This window comes from Mastigoproctus giganteus, chromosome 11 (genome assembly GCF_048544385.1).
Source record: "Mastigoproctus giganteus isolate SK-2022 chromosome 11, ASM4854438v1, whole genome shotgun sequence".
Taxonomy (NCBI): Eukaryota; Metazoa; Arthropoda; class Arachnida; order Uropygi; family Thelyphonidae; genus Mastigoproctus; species Mastigoproctus giganteus.
In genome coordinates this window covers 144,815,288-144,836,950 of record NC_143585.1, presented here as the reverse complement: position 1 = coordinate 144,836,950, position 21,663 = coordinate 144,815,288, and the positions used below count along the sequence as shown (strand labels likewise).

General features: G+C 39.6%; 1 protein-coding gene across 3 annotated transcripts in view; it reads right to left on the bottom strand.

The window, feature by feature from the left end:
- The window catches only part of LOC150078496 (leucine-rich repeat protein soc-2 homolog), a 487,454-nt gene that overhangs the window by 323,634 nt on the left and 142,157 nt on the right, over positions 1-21,663 (bottom strand). The window lies entirely within an intron of this gene.

The window sequence follows — 21,663 nt, the reverse complement described above, 5'->3', positions numbered from 1 at the left end:
AAGGTGATTTTCCTTTCTAGGTTATAGTATTTGGATAAATGTATTTAAAAATAATACTCAAAAGTTACCAGTCTTACAAAACTCAGGAGAAATGTATATAAAGTTAAGCGTACCAGATAATCATTATGAAAGTCGCTGTGGTCACTAGTATCATCACTTGGCACTGGGGGGGGGGGGCAGATCAGTGGCAGTAAAAGTACAGGTAGCCATGTGGAAAAAGGTATTAGATCCCACATTTAGAAGGGGCAGGTCATTGTTTTCAAGCAATCACTTTATAATCTGACCCCTTCCATTGATGTTAGCACTACCGCACAGAGTACTATGTCCATTGAAATCCCCTAGTAATAGAAAAGAGGGATTGCAACTGCTTAATGAGATCAAGGTCTGCCTGGTGGATGTTGTTCCCAGGTGGCAAATGGATTGAACAGATAGAAGAAACCCTACTGAAAGATGTATGGCTACGCCTCTAAATTGTTAGTCAGTGGCAAAGTTTGAAGGGGAGTATGGTTACCAACAAGGATGGCAACTCCTCCATGGGCAGGTCCATCCCCAGTTCTGTCTTTCTGAATGGTAGAACAGCTAAGCATATGAGGGTCCTCATTTGCCTTTAAATATGTCTCCTGTAAGCAGAAGCATGTTGGCTCATACTTATGGAGGAGGGCCTTGATGTCTTCATTGTTTAGATGGAAACCACAGCAGTTTCACTGCAGAAATTTGAAATTGGATGTTACTCAGATTTGGTGGGTCGTCTGTGGGCATCCAAAGGGCTGAGGGCTTTACTCTGTCTTGAATTTATCCTTTTTGGGAAAGAATGGACATTGTCCAGTTGTCCATATCTTCTTCTGCAAAAAGTTCCAAAAACGCATCATTTGTTTCCTTCGCCTCTATCTCCATTTTTTTCATTTGTCACAGGCAGCAAATCAGGTTTTTTTGTTTACTCTATATTATTTTGTTTAGGTAGAGGTGGAGTAGCAGATAGTATTGAAATGATAGTGGCAGCTGACTGGGTGTTTTGATGTGGCTTTTGATTGTTCAGTAAGTAGCATGCAATGGGAGCAGGCAGCAGAAGTTTTTTTTGGTGGGATTGTTATATCTGTTTGAATTCCAACAGATTACTTCCCTGCAGCCTTCTGAGCATATGTGGTTTATTGCTAATTATTGGAAATACTAGTTTTCTTGCCTCCCAATAAGGAATATTCAGCTCTGCCTTGTGTCGCTGTATCTGCTTTTCTTGTTTCCACTGCATGCCCTTGGGTATGCGGGGTGCTCACCTCCTCAGCTGACACAAGTGGATTTGGTGGCTGTACATGCATTGTTTTAGTGGTCTTTTATACTCCCAAGCACAGGCAGGTGCTCCATGACAGGCCACCTGCAGATGCCCATATTTCTGGCACTTAAAAACATCACAATGGGGTTAAAATGTATGGCCTTACATTGCAATTTATGTACCCGGCTTTAATCGAATTCGGAGAATTAAATGTAAGAATTAAATTTCTAGTTGGTACTGACTTCCCATCCTTACACATAGAAATTCTTTTAACAGCTATTACTCCCTGCAACGAAAACAACCCGAGTAACTTCAAGGAGAAGGAGGAGGTCCCACTCTGAGATGACACCCTTTGATGAATTTAGAATTCTATGTGGTGTCACAGTATTTCTGCAATTGATGTTGCTCGGGGTAGCTGCTCAGAGCAATTGAATCAATTGAAACTAAGAATGCCCAGTCATTCTTAGTTTCAGTTAAGAGGTCCCCAGAACAAAGCCTCTTAACTGATTTAGGGGAACTCCTCTAAACCTTTCTGAATGAAAAAGGGCAACGTTTTTCCAATAGGTTTCTCGGTTTTGGAATGGGAGCTAATAGAACTTCAGTTTGTGATCGCTTTGCTGCAGTGGCATTTGTCTGGTTAATTTTGTTTTAAATTAGGGACTGGGTTGGTGTCTCAAAATAAATAATTTTATCAGGATTCATAATGATTTTTGCATTTGTTCAGTGCTGAGGCTCCCCACCCACCACAGAGTCCAAATGGAATGCCCACTATCTGGCAAGCACTAAATGTACTTGGGAGTGGGACAGGGCTACCTAGACACTGTACCTGCACCTCCTCCGCCAGCCTGAATCCTGTCCCTTGGACTGTGGGAGTAGGGTTATGGCATTGACACAGGTGAACCCACTAGCCGAATAATCCTAGCCAAGGCCATCCAGGACCACCCTGGTCAAAGCAGGGGCCAAAGTGGTGTGCTGAAGCTGGACCCCTCTCAGCCACCAGGATTCCCTTTCCGAATTTCCACAGGTTGCAATGCACGACAAACACACCGGAGTCCTACGATGTTAGTTAGCCTGGAACCTGGTAGGCATTGGATCCCAGTGATACTAATCTGGAGGACCAGCAGGATCACTAGGAGGTCCCTTCACCATGTACAGGTGCCCACATTGCAATTAAGTCCCATTCTGCGATGACGCCTTTCGATGAATTTAAGCTATTGTGGGGAGTAAGAAATACTGGAAACCCACCAAATGTCATTGTCTTTAAGAGCCAATCAGAATGTTTGGAGGTGGCTATTTCAAACAAGAGATCTCCTGATTGTAGTTGCTTCACCATTTTTAGTGATCCTGCAATAGATTTCAGATGTTGAATCATAAATGGCGATAACTTGCCCACGGGCTGAGTGGACAGAGTCCACCCAGCCCGTGAGCAAGTCTGGACACTGTGCTTCTGTTCGAAGCCTTCTTGGTTGACTAGTGTTATTATCATGACAGGATTCTCGTCTTGGGCTTGAAGACGAAGGGTGGAAAATTATTAGAATCCATTATGGCTCCTTTTGGCCCTGGGGGTTTATCTTTACCACCCAGGTTTCCAGCCCCGCCACGGAGAGGCAGGTGCAGTGCAGCGAGGTGACCAAACGGCTGAGTTACTAAATTAATATTCAAAGAAAAAAGAAACAGAAAGGTGGTTTCCCTTTCTGGGCCACTGCCTACTTCTTGTAGAGTGAAAGTGCTACTCTGATATACAAATCAAATCAAGAAAACGGTTTTTGAAACAAAAAATAGAATCTGTTAGCTCAAATACTCTTTGTAGAAATCGCTTTTAGAAATGCACTAGAAATTGCTTGGCCACGGAACGCTTGGCACACAGGGCCAAGAAAGCCTGCATGTTGAACTTGCCTCCAAATACCACATAAGACAAGCATTGATCATTCTCAACAGAATTTTCCACAAACAGCTAGTCAGAGATATAGTTTGTGAACAGTTTGTTGGGACTTGAGGATTTTTTCCTGTCTGAGGAAATTGCGTATGCCTGGAAACTGCTCTTCAAGAAATTTTACTATATAAAAAGGGAAGGTGTTAAATCATTTCATAATGGGTGTTATCTGGTGCATCAACACTACCTTAGTAAGATTTAGAGCTGTTTTTAGCTCTTCAATGGTAAGTGGCCCATTATTGGGTTCAAAATTTTTATATTTGAGTTGAAGTGCCTATATTTTTTGTTTTTCTCTTTTTCACAACCAGGAACTCTAGAGCATAAGAAAGATGTTGCAGAGATGGTAGGTAACAAATTCTCCCCAAGAGTATTGACTATTGCAGTTGAGGCTGCAATAAAGTATCCATGTTGTTGCAGGACCAATGAAGGGAGAAATATGTATTTTCTTTTGGCTCTTACAGCAAATACAAACCAATTTTTGGTGCAAACACTTTTAAAGGCTAAGAGATTAATCAGAGTCGAATTAGAAAGAAAAAGGCTCAAATCAAGCTTTTTTTTAATTGTAATTGCAGCTGCATGGCTATATTCTGTGATGTATACCACTGAATAACTGATAGGCTCCTGACTGACTGATATGAGTTAATATCTGTCTGGTGTTGAAAGGTGTGCCAGTCAGTCAATCTTCTACTGGGATGACAGTCTCCTACTAAGAAAGCAGGTTATCACATGGACTCAAATCACTTCCATATGGGTTCCTGTTCCCCTCACAAATAAGTGAAGAAAGGGGAGAAGGAAGGCATATAAAAAGATCAATAGTAGAAAACGTACGAGTAGACATATGGAAGAAGGTGAGTTCTCACATTTGGGGGGGGGGGAAGAGGAGAGAGAGATATCATTGTCAATGAGCATATACTCCATGACATGTCCAATTCCACTCATGTCAGCACTACTAAACAGGGTAGTATGTCTACTGATATCCCCAAGAAATCAGACATGAGAAGCAACTGCATAATGAGATCAAGATCTGTCTGAGGGATTTCAGTTCGAAGTAAAAAATAGATGGAATACTGTTAAAAACCCTACCGGTTTTTATTAAGAGTATTATTTTTCTAAAGTAAATGATTCTTTTGGTGGGATCCCTCTGTCTGAGCTTATGAAGGCTTGTTGGTATTTAGAGTTTTCATTGATTTCCTGCCTCCTGATATGATACGTTCAGCTCTGCTGTAAGTTTCTGCATTTCTTTTTCTATCGCTGGCATGTTTGTGAGTAAGCAAGGTGCTCTCCTTGGCAGTTAATGCAAGTTGGTTCAGCTGAACACGATGTAATTTCATAGTCCTTTTCACCATGCCATGTAAGGGCACAATGGTAGGCCATTTGAGTATCCATATTTCTTGCACACTTAAAACACTTTAAAGGATTTGGCACATATGACGTATAGAAAAATTTAGATAGCCAACCTTGATCGAATTAGGAGACATTGGTGAAATAAAGGTAAGGATGAAACTTCCAGCAGGTACTGGATTCCTGTTCCTACTTACTAATAGTCATTTTGCAGCTATAATTCTCCTGGCCTTAGTTCAGAACACATTTATTCCTCAAACACGTGGAGAAGATTGCATTCCAAGATTATGCCTCGGGATGAGCTGTGTCCTGGGTATTAACACAATCAGTATTTCCCCCAGCAGATGTTGTTGCTCTTTGTCTCGATAACAATGTTTTCCTCACATTTGGCATCACAGCAATCTGCATTCCACAAGTTGCTAGGGTGGGAGCATTTGTGAGGTCATGATTTCGGAATGGAATCTTTAGCTACAGTTTATATCGGATTGGTAATGTATGTAGTTACATCGTCAATGGGTTGTTGTTGAGCATAACTCCTGTCTAACTGGACATGGGTGGAATAGCTATCCCAGTTTGCCTTGTTGAACTTCCAGGTGGATCATTGCTTGAGAGTTGAGGTTACCTACGTTTGTAATGAGCAAATTATTGGAAAGTGATCACTGTTTAGAGGATCGTTTATAACTGACCATGTCATCCTTGGAAAATTTAATGGTGAGCAGATTGATAAGTCTATTGCAGAGCTAAATCCTGTAAGTATGTGAATATAGGTGGGAAATCCAGAGTTTAGTTAGGTTGTTATTATACATGAATATTTCAATCAATTTACCTCTTGTGTCAATTGCAGGTGACTCCCCATAATGGACTGTGGCGGTTGAAGTCACCAAAAAGGCAGACTGGAGATGGGAGTTAGTGTAATCAGATTAATAAGTTCTGTATTGGAAAATGGTTGAGAAGGTTGTATATATATAGAAGCTAGGTTGAAATTATTGATATATAGAATGAAATACGCAATGCCAAGGCTTCTAGACTGGTTCGTAACTAAATGTGCCTGGCAGGTATATTTGATTTCAGAAGCACAGCTACTCTTCTGTGGGCAGGAGACTCTAAGATCCTGTCTTTTCTATAGATTGAGTAATTTGTAAATTTTGGTGAAGCTTGTGATGATAAGTAAGTTTCCTGAAGACATACTCCTATCGGAGTGAATTGCATTAGTAAATCTCTCTTAAGTCATCAGAACTGCTGCTTAGTCCTCTGCAATTTCACCACATGATATTATTTAGGTTTAGTAGTGGCAGGTTGGTCTGATTATTTTTTTGAAAGTGGAGTGTTTGTCTTCTGTCTTGTTTTATTTTGTCTTTTTTTTCTTTGGGGAAAAGGTGCATCCAGAATTCATGGTGTCATTTGCATGTTGTTCTAAAATGGGCTCTTCATTAACAGCTCATCTACATCCACACTGTTAGTGGGAGTTTCCACTTTTTTGAGCCTGTGTCAGATTTCAATTGTTCTTATGGAGTATCACTAGGTATACTGTAGTGTTTATAGCTTTGCCAGTTTTCTTTGAAGGATTATCTTTTTTAGTGGTTGTAAATATAGATTTCAACCTGTTCTCTAGAGAGGTGTTAGGCAGAACTGATACATCCATTTGTGCTGCAGCACAAATGGATGTATCAGTTCTGCTTCAAGTGCAGGCTGCATAGGAATGATTACTAGGCATGCTCAACCTGCCTACATGCCTCAGGAAATGTAACTTTATTTTATATTTTGTATTTATTGAATTTTCTTTCTCATTATCCATTACTTCACAAGTTTTGGAAAATGCTGGGTGGCTTCCTTTGCAGTTTGGACAAACAGGGGTTGTGATTCAGCAATATGCTTAAGTATGCTCTTTAGATCCGAGATGGAACATATGGCTGTTTGACATGCCTGCTTGGGAATGACTGTATTTCTGACATTTAAAGCAACGAATGGGATTCAGAATGCAAAGTCTAATCTGAAAGTTTAAATAGCCAGATTTAATTGAGGATGCAAGTCTGGAGTGCTAAATGTCAAAATGATGGATCTAGTTGGAGTGAGATGTCCATCTTTTTTAGTCATGATCCGTTTCGCATTTATTACTTTTTGACTGCTGACTTTCTGGAGTTCTTTTTCAGAGACTATAATTAGGTCTTGCTCGCTGATGACACCTTTTGATGAATTTAAAGTTTTGTGGGGAGTAATAATTGATACTGGAAACCCAACAAATGTCATTGTTTTTAACAGCTGCTCAGAATGTTTTGAGGTGGCCGTTTCAATCGGGGGGGGGGAGTCTCCAGATTGCAGTCTTTTCACCATTTTTGAAGATTCAGTAATAGATTCTAAATATTTTTGAATTAAGAATGGTGATAACTTACCCACAGATTAGGTGGATAAAGAATGTATCACCAGGATATTTGGTATATTACCATAACACTGTGCTTCTCTTCGAAGCCTTTTAAGGTGACTGGAGCTTGAAGACTAAAGGCAGGTAACTATTTGTATCTATGGTGGTTCCTTTTTGGCCTTGGTTTCTTATCTTTACTACCTATGTTACTGGCCCTGCCATGGGGAGGCAAGAGCAGTGCCACTTAGTTACAGTTTTATTGGATTGGTAATGTATGTAGTTACATCGTCAATGGGTTGTTGTTGAGCATAACCCCTGTCTAACTGGACCTGGGTGGAATAGCTGTCCCAGTTTGCCTTGTTGAACTTTCAGGTGGATCATTGCTTGAGAGTGGAGGTTACCCACGTTTGTAACGAGCAAATTATTGGAAAGTGATCACTGTTTAGAGGATCATTTATAACTGACCATGTCATCCTTGGAAAATTTAATGGTGAGCAGATTGATAAGTCTATTGCAGAGGTAAATCCTGTAAGAAAGTAGAGCTACAGAAAAATTTAATAAGTAAGAGAGAACACAAAGAAAAATTCAGTTGCAGGAGAGAAACAATCTTTAATCACACAAGAATCACTTGGCACCTGGGGCCAGAAATGTATGCATACTCAGGATGTTGCCTAACTATTGCCCTAATCACCTCCCTATCCTTGCTGGAAAAGTTCCTGTATATCTGCACTGCTCAGAAAACTTCATTTTGGACTGTGCAATTACCCCTAGTTCTCTTCTGTTCTCCTTAAGTGTGATACCACCATCTGGGATCAGTATTAGTTATTTGTTTTTTTTTTTTTTTTTTTTAGGAGCATTGTTTGACTAAGACCATATTGCTCTGGGAATATGCGGTGGTCATTCCCTGACCTTTCCGCATCCTCCATATTTGGTGGTGACGGGTTCGAACACCAGTCTAATCAAGAAGCGTGTGCTACGCACTGCTGCTCCTTCCCACCTGGCTACGGAGGCACCTTTCAGTATTAGTAATGGCAAATGATGCAAGAAAGCAAATTTATACAGCATCAGCCAAAAAAGAAAAAGAGCAAACACTTCTATATCACCTGTTCCCCCACCCTTCTAATAGTTTACCCAGTTCTTTCTACAATTTATTTAAACTATCCACCTGTACAATACTAGATGTGAAGTTGTTGCAACAATCAACTACCTGCTGGCTAAAGGCAAATTCACACACTTCACAATTCTTCACACTACCTTGGAGCCATCCTTCCTCAAATGTATGGTCTGAGAAGAGAAAGACATTGAGCTTACTCAGTGCATTCAAAGCCTCCTGTATATCGTGGACAAAATCCCATGAGCTGTGCTGGCAGTCTACCTACACTCTTCAGAGAACTTCATATCTAACTGCACAATTATCCCCAGATCTTTTTCATTTTCCACTACCCTTAAGTGTAGTACCACAATGTTAATCTGGGATTACTGTTCCTCATGTGAAGTACTTTTGTTCATATTAAACTTAGCATTAGCATTAGTAGAGGCATTTGATGCAAGAAAGCAAGCTTATGCAGCATCAGCCAAAAAAAAAAAAAAAAAAAAAACCACTCCCACTTCACCCCTCTGTTCATTCAAAATACCAGTCCAGCTGAGCCTTAAACTTATTTAGGCTATCAACTTCCACGACAAGGGATTGAAGTCTGTTCCACCAACCAACCACTCGCTGGCTAAAGGCAAATTTCCGCACGTCTATCCTACATCTGTCTTTCCTCAATTTGAATTTATGCCCTCTCAGGTGATTATTCTGAGCAAGAGGAAGAATCCCATCAGCATTGAGCATGCTCAAACCATTCAATGCTTTATACACCTCTATCAGATCACCTCGCTGGTGCCTAGTCTCCAGACACTGTAATTTGCAAAACTTAAGCCTTTCTTCGTAAGAGCATCCCTTTGTTCCATTCACTAATCTTGTTGCCCTTCTCTGTACTCGTTCCAGCAGCTCTACATCCTTCTTGAAATGAGGCTTCCAGGCCTGTATATAGTACTCTAGGTGTGGCCTGACCATTGCCTTATACAAGGGAATAATCACCTCCTTATCCCTGCTAGAAAAATTCCTATATATCATTGACAATACACCATGAGCTACTCTTGCAGCCTGTCTGCACTACTCAGAGAACTTCATATCTGCCTGCACAACCACCCCCAGGTCCCTTTCATTCTCTACCACTGTCAGTGTAGTACCACAGAGTTGATACGTTGCTCTGGGGTTGCTGTTTCCCATGTGTAGTACTTTACATTTGTCAATGTTAAACTTCATTTGCCACCTCTCAGCCCATCTGCTCAACCTTTCCAGATCCTGTTGCAGCAGCATAGTGTCAGTAGTGTCCTTGACAACCCTGCCTACCTTTGTATCGTCTGCAAACTTCGACATTAAGCTTGATATACCATCATCAATATCATTTATGAATACAGAAAACAATAATGGACCCAACACTGAGCCCTGAGGGACTCCACTAATAACATTAGTCCACGACGAGCAGTGTCCATTGATTACCACTCTCTGTCTTCTCCCCCTCAGCCACCCCTTTATCCACAGCAGCAATTTGCCTCCAATGTCACACTGCTCCAATTTGTGCAGCAGTCTTCTATGTGCAACAGTATCAAAAGCCTTTCTAAGATCCAAGTATATAATATCAAAGTTATTCCCTGCATCCAGTTCCTTTGTGACTGCATCATAGTATCCAATCAAATTGGTCAGGCAAGACTTCCCCTTAACAAAACCATGCTGTGTCCGAGCTATAACTGAAGTCTTGTCTAAATGATCCTGCAGTGCTTCTTTAACTAGTGCCTCCATTAATTTTCCTGGAACAGAAGTTAAACTCACAGGTCTATAATTGCTTGTGTCAGCTTTTGATCCTCCTTTGTGAATTGGGGTCACATTTGCACATCTCCGGTCTGTGGGTACCTCCCCTGAGTCCAAGGAAGCTCTCATAATTATGGCTAAGGGTTTGCTTACTTCCTCTGCTGCCTCCTTTAATATAACTGGATAGATCCCATCCACCCCTGGTGCCTTTCTTGTGTTTATCTTCAACAATTTCTCCCCCACTTTACTCTCAGTTTTTACAAGATTCTCTAGCTTACTGCTAGAGTTGAATACACCTCTGGCTTTCCCCTCGATAAATAACTCCTCATGTGTGAATGTCGATGCAAAATATTCATTTAGTTTGTTAGCTACCTGAGCAGGATCATCAACAGTTGACCCATCGATATCAAGTGGACCAATCTGATTCATCCCCTTCCTTCTAGAGTTTACATAAGTAAAGAACTCTTTGCTGTTTTTCTTTGCATCCCTTGCCAAAGATTTCTTGTAATCTGCCTTCGCCTGCCTAACCTCCTTTGTAACTTGGTTACAGATCAACTTGTATCTATCATAGGCTTCTGTGTCATGTGTTAATTTGTATGTATATCATGCATGTTTCTTCTCTGCCATATGCCTCATCAGTTCATCTGACATCCATTTAGGCCTAAACCTTGAACAATATTTCTTAGTTGGTATGTAAAGTCTAGTAGCTTCCAAGATAAGTTCTTTGAATGCTTCCCATTTTGCATTTGCTGTTGGTAACATCATCAGTTGGTCCCACTGTATAGAATTTAAATACTGTCTCAGTCCATCGTAGTCGCCTTTACGAAAGCAATAACCCTTCCCTTTACCCCTAATGGTAGTTACCTCTTTGAGTAAATCCCACTTCAGCACACTGTGATCACTGCCACCTAGTGGTTCATTTATCTGCAGATTCTTAATGCATGAAGAATCACTGCTGATAATCAAATCAAGAGTATTCCTCCCTCTAGTTGCCTCCTGAACATGCTGATGTAGAAAACAGTCATCCAATAAATCCACAAAAGCCTTGCTAGTGTGTGAGTGACCAGCCCCCAAATTCCAGTCAATATCTGGGAAATTAAAATCTCCCATTATAAGACTCTCTGATTTACTGGCCCACTATTTCCCTGTACAGTTTCTTATTATACTCATCAGAGTCATTAGGCCTATAGCACACTCCTACTCTCAATTTTGATCTCCCAATGCTTATGTCACACCAAACTGACTCGACACTGCACTGTCCAGCGATGTCCACTGGCTTCACTTCCTTGGATTTTATGTATTTCTTAACTAATAGCATAACCCCTCCTCCCTTCCTATCCAGTCTATCTTTTCTGTAGACGTTGTACTCCCCAAATTCCAGTTCTGCATTCCTTATATCTGTGTGACACCAAGTCTCTGATATCCCAATAATATCTGCCTTTGATGTTTTGAGCAATACCTCAAATTCATCAACTTTATTTACTAAACTCCTAGCATTGGTGTACACGCAAGTATACATGCACCTATTTCTACTCTTAGCTACCCTAACACAACCCATGTGTTTACTTGCACTGCAATGACTCCCAGCAGTCTCTGAAATATCCTGAATCTTGTTTTTCAGGCTTCTGCTCAGTCCAATAGAAGCAGTGCAAGAATCTCTTTCACCTCTGCCAGTGGCTACTGTTAATCTATTCGTCTTTGTATCCCCCCAAGCTAGCAGTTTTCCGACCCACCTAACACTGCCTCGATAGCATCAGCAAATATTCTTGCACCCTTTCTATTTAAGTGTATCCCATCCCTGTAGAAGCAATCTCTCCTGTTAACAAGTACAGTCCAGGCTGAAAAAAATTCTACCCCTTGAGCCTTGCACAATCTTTCCAGGGCCGAATTGATCGACAAGGCTCTCATCATATACTCCCTCCTATCGTGTCTGGGCAGAATTGCAGACACTTTCAAATTCAACCCTATTTCACGGCTTTTTTAAAACAGTGACCTGTACTTGTTAAGCAATTCTGCCGGTCTCCTACTCTTGATATCGTTAGTGCCAACGTGTACAACTATATCACCTTTTGTGCCCTTAAAAGATGATATCTGCTCTACAACGTCATCAACCTTTGCCCCTGGCAGACATACCCTGGTCCTGTTCCACCTATCCTTTTTACAAAGCATGTTCCCCGTTTCCCTGACAATAGAGTCACCAACAACTACTAGTTCCTTTGGGACCAGCGCATTCTGCCTTGGGGGTTGCCGCTGTGTTTCACGATGACCAAGTGCAAGCTCTGGCGTTGATGTGGGCAGCTGAGAGCTTGATGGGCCCCTCAATTTATTTCCTTCGAGGGCATCCACCCTGTCCTTCAAGCTCTCATATAAGCCCATAAGAACGCTGAGTTGTTGCCTGATTTCGATACACTCCTTGCATCGTGCACACACACAAAGACATCGTGTGTGCACGATGGCAATATCATGTCCCGTACCTGAATGCTCCACAAACATCATGCAAGCTGTGCATTTTAGAAGGCTGTGATTCAGAAGGCAACTGCCCCCCTCAGTTCTCCTCTGAGCCACAGCACTTCCATTAGCTTGAGCCTTTTGTTTTGCTGCTGTGGTCTGAGTCATGATTACTTTTAATTTAAATAAAATTTCAATTTCAGTTTATAACCCTAACTTATCTCCCAACACAGTTATAACGGGATATATATTTTTTAGCGTCAAGTATTAATCAATCAGTCAGTATTAATTATCTCCGAGTTCCCTTTATATAACTTCCGTATCAGTTATGTATTAATTAATTATGTTACGTTTGTAATCTAAGTCGGTATATGTATTTAGTTAAAAGTGCAATTTAAATGCCAACGAAGTTCAACAAGTTTAATAGATTTTACCGATCGCTGAAAATATTATAACGTATACTATACTAACGTTATCTAGGTTCGATATATAACGATCGTATGACAAAGACAAAGGCGGAAGTTACGAACGGTAATCTATGGACACTTAAGTATTAATTACCTTTCAAATCTCGCTGTCTCAATTCAGAATAAACTAACGATCCTTACTAGGTCTATAAGCTACTTACAAAAAATAATTTGATGTAAAAAATATTCAATAAGCGGCTAAATTTGGCTAAAAAAACTTCTCGTTCAGCGGAGTTGTAACTTGTAACACGTGGATTTGATACCCTTACCGATACTTTTATGCAATTACAAGGCCGAGTAAAGAATAAATACACCAGATTAATCAGAAATATCACAAAATAATGCTATACTACTAAATTTAAATCAAAAGTTTTAGAAAAACAATAATTTCAAATCAATAAATAAGAAAAATCCACTTAGCGGCTTTGAACACGTCTGGCCCCTACTAGCCTCGAACTTAAATTGCCACTTCTCAGCCCATCTACCTAATTTGTCTAGATCTTGTTGCAGTGGCATACCCTGATTACTGTGATTAACCACCCTGCCACCTTCACACCTTTTCATCTGTAGATACTTAACGTGATATGCCTTTATCAGTATCATTAAAAATATCGAAAACAACAATGAGCTGAGCACTGAACCTGGGGGCCTTCGCTAATAATATTAGTCCAAGAAGAGCAGTGTCCATTGGTGACCACATTCTGTCTTCTCCCACTTAATCATTATCTATAGCAATAATTTGTCCTGAATGCTACACTGCTCTAATTTGTATAGCATAGGATTACTGCTACCCATATATAGTACCTTGCAATTATTAATGTTAAACATCAGTTGCCACTTCTCAGCCCACTGCCTAATTTATCTAGGTCTTGCTGAAGTAGTTTGAATCCTATAATTAACCACCCTGCCAACCTTTATTTCATCTGCAAACTTGAAACAATAAGTTTGATATGCCTTCATCTGTATCATTAATAAATATTGCAAAGAGTCAGGGGGCTAGCACTGAACACAGAGTCTCAACTAACATCAGTAGTGCTGCTCCAAGAAGAGCATGTCCATTAATTACTGCCCTCTGTCTTCTGCCACTCACCCAACTCTAATTATTGTGATAACTTGCTCCCAATGTTACAATGCTCAAATTTGTACAGCAGTCTTTAACATGGAATAGTGTCAAAAACTTTGCTGAAATCTCAATGCAAGGTGTGCAATAAAGTTTGCAGACTAATGCAATAAAAGGAACACAAAGCAAAGCAGCTAAAAGACTGTTTTATTTTTATTCAAATTATCATCACCTGTACTTATTACACCATTCTAAAAGTTTCCAAAAAGAATCAGCAAATTCATTCAAAGAAATGATGTTAAGTTTGGCAGTTGCAATTTTCTTTATGCCCATAACATCTGAAATCTCTTTTCTTTGAGGACATTTTTCATCACAGGAAACAAGAAGAAGTCCACAAATGCTAGATCAGGAGAGGATGGCTGATTTGTAAAATGCCATGTTTTGTCAAAATTGTCTTCAGAACAAGTGCGGAACGGGTAAGGGCTTTATCGTGCAATAAGAACAAGCTGTCTTTCACTCAAAATTGTGGCCTCACCTGGGAAATGCACTTCAGTATTCTTTGAAGAATCTGTACACATCTCCCCTTCAGGTATGAATTCCTTGTGAATCACATCCTGTCTGTCAAAAAACATCAGCATCATCTTGATCCTGGACTTCTTCAAACAAAACTTTTTAGGCTTTGGCAATGATTTTGAAGACCACTGCATGCTCTGATATTTCATCTCTGGGTTGTACTGAAACACCCAACACTCATCCGCAGTGACAATAAGTTGAGGAAATTAAGATCATCTTGACAAGTCTGGATGAAGTCTTCACATGACATTCTTCCTTGATTCTACTCTGTGAGGCTGTGCTACAGAAATTTTGTGCAGACCATCCTTTTCACTAAATCTGCACAAAAAATTTTACAAATCATCTCTTTATTCATATCTAACTCATCAGCTATCATTCTGAGAGTCAAACCATCTCTTGCCACAATTTCCAAAACTTTTGCAAATCTGTCCTCATTTCGAAGATGAGGAAAGACAGTTGTAGAATAGATGTGCAGAAATTTGGCTTTAGCCATCGGGTAGTTGATTGCTGGAACGAACTTCCATCTGTTGTTGTGGAAGTTGATAGCTTAAATAAATTCAAGAAGGAACTGGACAAACTTTTTAGAGGGAATGGATGTGTGAAATTGTGGTTTTTTTTTGGTTTTTTTTCTGCTGTGCTAAATAAGCTCATATGCTTGCTTTCTTGCTACTACTACTCTACTCTACTTTGTTGTTAATGCACACAACTAATTAATCTCCAATTTCATTATGGGGAATCTGTCAATTTGACCCCTTCTCAGTCTCGCTATTATGTTAGAGATGACAGCATTGAGTTTCATAGTCTTTTGCAAAAACATTTTTTTTTTTTTTTTTTTTTTTTTTGGTAAAGAAATAGGTGGAGGAAAAACAATGTGAGCAAATCAGAATTTTTAAGAAATTCCTTTTTCTTCACTTTGGTAAAGAATGTAGTCATGGTTAAGCTGGCAACAGTTTTCCGTAAATTGATTTGGTATATTTTCATTTCCAGTGCATCATTTTGGCACAGGGATGATATCTCAATTTATAAAGCAATAAAGATGAATAAAAGAATTTAAAGCTTATTTGAAAAGTCATATAAGTATTTAAAATGTATTTAAAAAGTGACATAAGTAACGATTTATTTTCAAAAAATAATTAAATTGTGTTTTCAGCTTCAAACTCGTTACTGATAGAATGCCACCAATAGAACCTAGAAATAAAAGCCAAAATACTGCCCACCATGACATACATTAGTAAAGGCTTCCTTCCTTATCAATCTCAATTCTTCTTCTTCTTTGGTCCTTAGCTGGCGGCTGGAGGAGGCGGTTGGCCACGCAACCAGTACGCTGCTGTAGGTGCCGCAGGGTTTCGGACTTGCTCTTTGATGTTCTTCCATGCTTTACGATCCATGGCATCAGTCCTGGCCTGATTAAGGTCGAGACTTCGGCTCTTCAGGTAATTTTCCACTTGCTTGGCCCACGTTTTCCTAGGCGCGGTCCATTGAATGCTCCATTGGGTGGGTCATTGTCTCCAAAGGAGTGTGGATGGTATTCTATTTGCACCCATTCTACATACATGGCCGAACCATCTAAGCCTTTGCTTCTGGATTTGGTCGGCGATGGTTGGTTGCTGTTGGCACTGGCGCGGATAGTATCATTAGTGATGTGGTCGCGAAGTGAGATGGCCAGGATCTGCTGCAGGCATCGCATTTGGAATCAATCTCAATCAGTAACCATCAATGAGAGACAAGTGCATAGATAGTATGTGATGAATGTAAAAACAAGTTGATGCAGTAAAACTTCATTTTAAATAAAGTAATAAAGCAATTAGTAAATAAATCTGATGAATTTGAAGTGCTGGTCAAGTCATCAAATGCAGAGATTGTTGGGATATCAGAGATGTGGTGTGATGCAGAATTTGAATATGGGAAGTAAATGTAAGTAAATGTGTGTTAATCAATGATCTTCGCTCTTAGTTAAGAAGTACATAAAATCTAAGACAGTGCATCCAGTTGACATGGATAGACAGTGCAATGTTGAGTTAGTTTGATATGACATAAGCACTGGAAAGCAAAAATGAGTAGGGGTGAGTTATAGGGCCAAATGACTGGGATGAGTACAATGAAAAATAGAATAGACAGATCAGAATGTCTTATACTGGGGATATTTTAATTTTCCAGATACTGACTGGAACTTGAGTATTGTTCACTCTCACACCAGCAAGACTTTTGTGGATTTACTGGGTAACTGTTTTCTACAGAAGCATGTTAGAGAAGAAAAAAGAGAGCAATACTCTTGATCTGATTCAGCAGTGATTCTTCATGCATTAAGTATCTGCAGTTAAAAGAAACAGCAGGTGGCAGTGATCACAGTGTATTGATTTGGGATTTACTTAAGAACTACCATCAAGGGAAAGGGAAAGATTTTTACTTTTGTGAAGCAGACTACAGTGGTCACAGACAAATCTCTCTCTCTCTCTCTGCTTCAATCTCACCTGATAATTTTTCCCGTGCATGGGGTAAATTATCAAGTGAAATAGAAACCTATGGTAGACTAGTCTGCAATCAAGTCACAAAGAAAGTTAGGAAAGCCAAGGAGATTTTGAGAAATCTTTGGCAAAAAAAGCAAAGAAAAACAGAAAACATTACTTTACTGATATAAACAGTGGAAGGAAGAGGATGAATCACACTGTTAATGAACCTGCTCAAGTTGCTGACAAACCGAATACATATTCTGCAGACATTGTTTGGATATCAGAGATGTTTAAATGAGATGGGTCATATTCAAACATGAGGAATTCTTTAGGGAAGTGGATATCAGAAGTTTATCAAACTAACAGGGAGCTAAATGATTTTGCAAAAACTGAGAGTAAAGTGGAGGAGAAATTGTAGAGTTAAACATAAGAAAGGAACCTAGGATGGACAGAATCTATTCAGTTATATTAAAGGAGGTAGCAAAGGAAGTAAGTAAATCCTTAGCCATAATTATGAGGGCATCTCTGAATTCAGGGGACATCCCTGCAGACAGCAGATTTGTAAATGTATCCCCAATTTATAAAGAGGAATTAAAGGGTGACAAGTAATTACAGACCGGTTGGCTTAACATCTATTCCAGGGAAAATAATGGAATCACTGGTTAAAAAGTAACACAAGACTATCTAGATAGGACTGCAGTTATACCCTAGACACAGCATGGGTTTGTTAAGGGAAATCTTGTCTGGCCAGTTTGATTGGATACTATGATGCTGTCACTAAGGAACTGGATGCAAAAAATAATTTTGATATCATAAACTTGGATTTCAGGAAGGCTTTTGATACTGTTGCACATAAAAGACTGGTACAAATTTGAGCAATGCGATATTAAGGGCAAGTTACTGCTATGGATAAAAGGATGGTTGAGTGAGAGAAGACAGAGTGGTTATGAATGGACACTGCTCTTCATGGACTCATGTTATTAGTGGAGTTCCTCAGGGTTCGGTGCTGGTCTCATTGTTTTCTATATTTAGTAATAATATTGATGATACAAAAGTTGGCAGAGTGGTCAATCACAGTAATGATGGCATGCCACTGCAACAGGATCTAGAAAAATTAGGCAGATGGACTGAGTATAGCAATTGAAGTTTTACCTTAAAAAATGCAATGTACTGCATTTTTTAAGTTACTGCAACTCTGGGGTTACTGCATATGAGTAGCAGTAACCCCAGCGTAATGTACGGGCTGCATGGACCTATGCTCAAGATAGTAGAAAATGAATTAGAGCCAAGAGTAGTAGTTGTTGTTGTTGTTGGGGTTTTCGGTGCAATTGCTACTTAGGCCATATCCACCTATCAAAGTAGTCCATATTACCTTCGTTGGCTGCTGTGGAAGCAGTGAAAAGCGGTCACATAATCCTATTCATTTCAGGAAGGAGAAAAATTCGAGATTTGAATTTTTGCCTATGATATGGTTAAGTGACAAAGATTCCTTTAACTTTGCAAGAGAGCTGAATGACAATAGACAGGCATAATTATACAAAAGCACATTCCAGAAGTCCAGTATGGTTGACTGTGAGTGGTGTGTGGCAGTGAGTACATTTTGGAGGGTCATTTCCTGACAAAAGGAATGGGTTAAATGAGCATGGCCTACTTGGGTTCTGGCTAGGATTACTTCTTCCTGTTTGTTTGTAATGAAGCTGGAAGTGCATAATTTTGGTACCAGCTTAATTTGAAGGAGTTTACAGGAATACCTTGCATAGCGCGGTTTTGAACAGCGTGGTTTTGCTATAGTGTGGGTTACAAATTGAAAAAAAAAAATTAACTGCATTACGCACCAATACATTTGATATGTACATATGTAGGTATTAAAATGCCAGCACGTAGGCCAATGTGTTATGGATTCAAGGCCATTCTGACTGTTGTCAAAACTTCCATTATATACGGACTCTGCTAGCATTCATACATTAGTAAACACTCTAGATTCCGAACGGTGAGGGCGTTGATTGTGCATAAGCTGTACAAATATTTTTCGCTGTGTATTTTTATTAAAGATTTTTTAAAAACGTTACACCTTTATACGCAAATATGAGTGGAAAGAAGAAATGTAATGGCGCCGAGTGTTCTTCTAGATCCAAACATCGAACGAGGTATGAAAGTAAGGCAGGCATTGAAAAATGATATTCAATGTTATAAAGAGATGTATGCAGATAAAAAGAAGAAAAAAAACTGTGCAAACTAAGCTGTTCAGTTATTTTTCAAAATAAAAATACAGTACATCACTTATATTCTTTTGGTATGCACATACTGCAATAAAAATTATTTCTAATGTACTTACTAGTATTTTTCATTTTTATCATTTTAGTCTATTTTTTTGCAAGAACTTTGTATGCATCAATTTATAGTAAACAAACACCTATATATTTTTGCAACTCGACCCATATAATCAAATTTTCGGAACGCATTACATTAAAATACATACTAATAATACCTCGATCAGTGCGGTTTCGCATAGCGCAGTATTTTTTTTGGCACGAATTAACTGCACTATGCGATGTATTCCTGTATTGTGAATTTGTGCTTGCCACTGAAGTGACCACCATCCTTTTCATATACTTTGTATATTTATTTTGCAGTCAATGAACTGTACTAAGAAAATTCATTGGGACTGTGCTGGATGGATGTTTGGCAGCAGCAGCAACATCATCATCATCCATGATCTCTTTTGCTGGTATTCCAGTATGGCCAGGGATCCAACAGAAGACAACCTTTTGCCAATGTTATCTGAGACAAATCAGGTCTCTTCTGATGAACTTTAGTAAGGGATCAGTAGGTGATGGAAGTGTTTTGTAAGGCTAAATAAGGTGCTTTGCCAATCTGTGTATATCATGCTTTTGGACTAAGAGGTGGAAAATATTTTCTATAGCAAGCTTTATGTCATATAATTCAGTGGTTAAAACTACTACATTCTGTGGGAAGTGATACAGAAATGGCGGTGTCAGGTAATACCACTGCTACACCCCCTCCAATCTCAGACTTCGATCCATTAGTATAAATTTTAAATTTGAGATAATATTGTATATGAACAATGTGCAGCTACTGGATGTTAATGTTTGCTATACAGTGTTTTCCTCAATTGTTGGAAATAATTGTCACAAGATGGTAATGATGGTAGACCATGGAAGGTCATGATCTACAGGAACTCAGAGGACTTTATTGAAGTGTATATTCCAATTTTCCATTAGTTCCTTTAACCTAATACCAGCAGGTGTAGCTGCCTGTGGTTTGTTTCTATTAAAGGTAGCAAACTGTGGATCGTTAAATACTGACCAATTAGGATGTCAACTGGCTTTGGATCTTGATTGCATAGTTCAGTAATAGCATGCTTCTCCTGATATTTAGAGGAACTTCATAGGCTTCAAACCTACAGACTTTGTACTGGAGATGTTCTGAAAGAACCTAAAACTATTCTAAGAGCTGAATGTTACTGCTACCCACATGAAAAGTACTGCATGTGGATAGCAGTAACCCCAGAGTAACATATACCAACTGTGCAGTACTACACTCAGGGTAGTGGAGAATGACAAAGACCTGAGGGCAATGGTGCCATCAGATATGAAGTTTACTGAGTGGTGAAAACAGGCTGCCAGAGAAGTTCATGGGGTCTTGTCAATGATATACAGGAATTTTGCTAGCAGGGATAAGGAGGTGATAATCCCTTTGTGATAATCCCACACCTTGATTACTGAACACAGGTCTAGAGGCCTCATTTTAGGAAGGATGTAGAGCTGCTGGAATGAGACAGAGAAGGGCAATGAGATTGGCAAGGGGAATAAAGGGTTGCTCTCACCAAGAAAGGCTTAAGTTCTGCCAGCACTTGGAGACTAGGCACCTGCAAGGTGATCTAATTGAGGTGTATAAGGCCTTGAATGGTTTGAGCAAGCATTAAATAAATTATCTACCTAAGGTACTTCCCATAGTTATATTTGAGTTATTCACGATTTATCATGTTCCTACATATCTCAACTTGAATCATACTAATTTTGATCCCACTTTGTGTTACAGAGTCATTTAGGTTGTGTGACTCTGTAACAGAAAGCAGGAAGACACTTGCATCAAATTATGAATTTGCTGAAATTGGAGCAACATTCAGTCATCAAGTTTCTCACCAAAGAAGGAAATCGACCGAAGCCATTCACGAAAGGATGGTGGTTGTGTATGGCAACAGTGTACCAAGAGTTCAGAGTACCAAGTGAAATTATGGTCAAAACAGTTCAAATGGGATAGGGAGTCCATCGAAGATAACCCAAATCCAGGAAGGCCTGTGACAGCAACCATCTAGAAACCCTTGTACTCAATAGCAGACGTTTAAAGGTACCCCAATCTCTAGGAAATGTGACATATCTGAGGGAACAGTTATAACCATCCTCCATGAACATTTGGGGGTGAATAATATCAGTGCAAGGTGGGCTCCTGATTTCTGACCCCCCGGCAGAAGCGATTCAGAGTATGGTGTTGTAAGGTGAATTTAGAACTTTATGGAAGAGATCCTAAAACTTTCATCTGCAGAATTGTTAAGGGTGATAAAACATGGGTTCATCACTAGGATCCTAAGACCAAGAAAGAATCAATGCAATAGAAGCATAAGGGTTCTCCCCCACCAAAAAAATTTCAGACACAATCTTCAACTGGCAAGGTTGTGGCCACCATTTTTTGGGATGCTAATGGAATTTTGTACATTCACAACTTGGAACACAAGCAAATAGTCACTGGAGATTCATATGCATCTCTACTGTACAGCCTAAGGAATGTCATAAAGGAAAAAATTTCCAGGGTGTGCTGCTTCTTCACGAAAACGCACAGATCACATGCTGTTGCTGTTGCTTTGAGAGACTGTGACTTTACAGAACT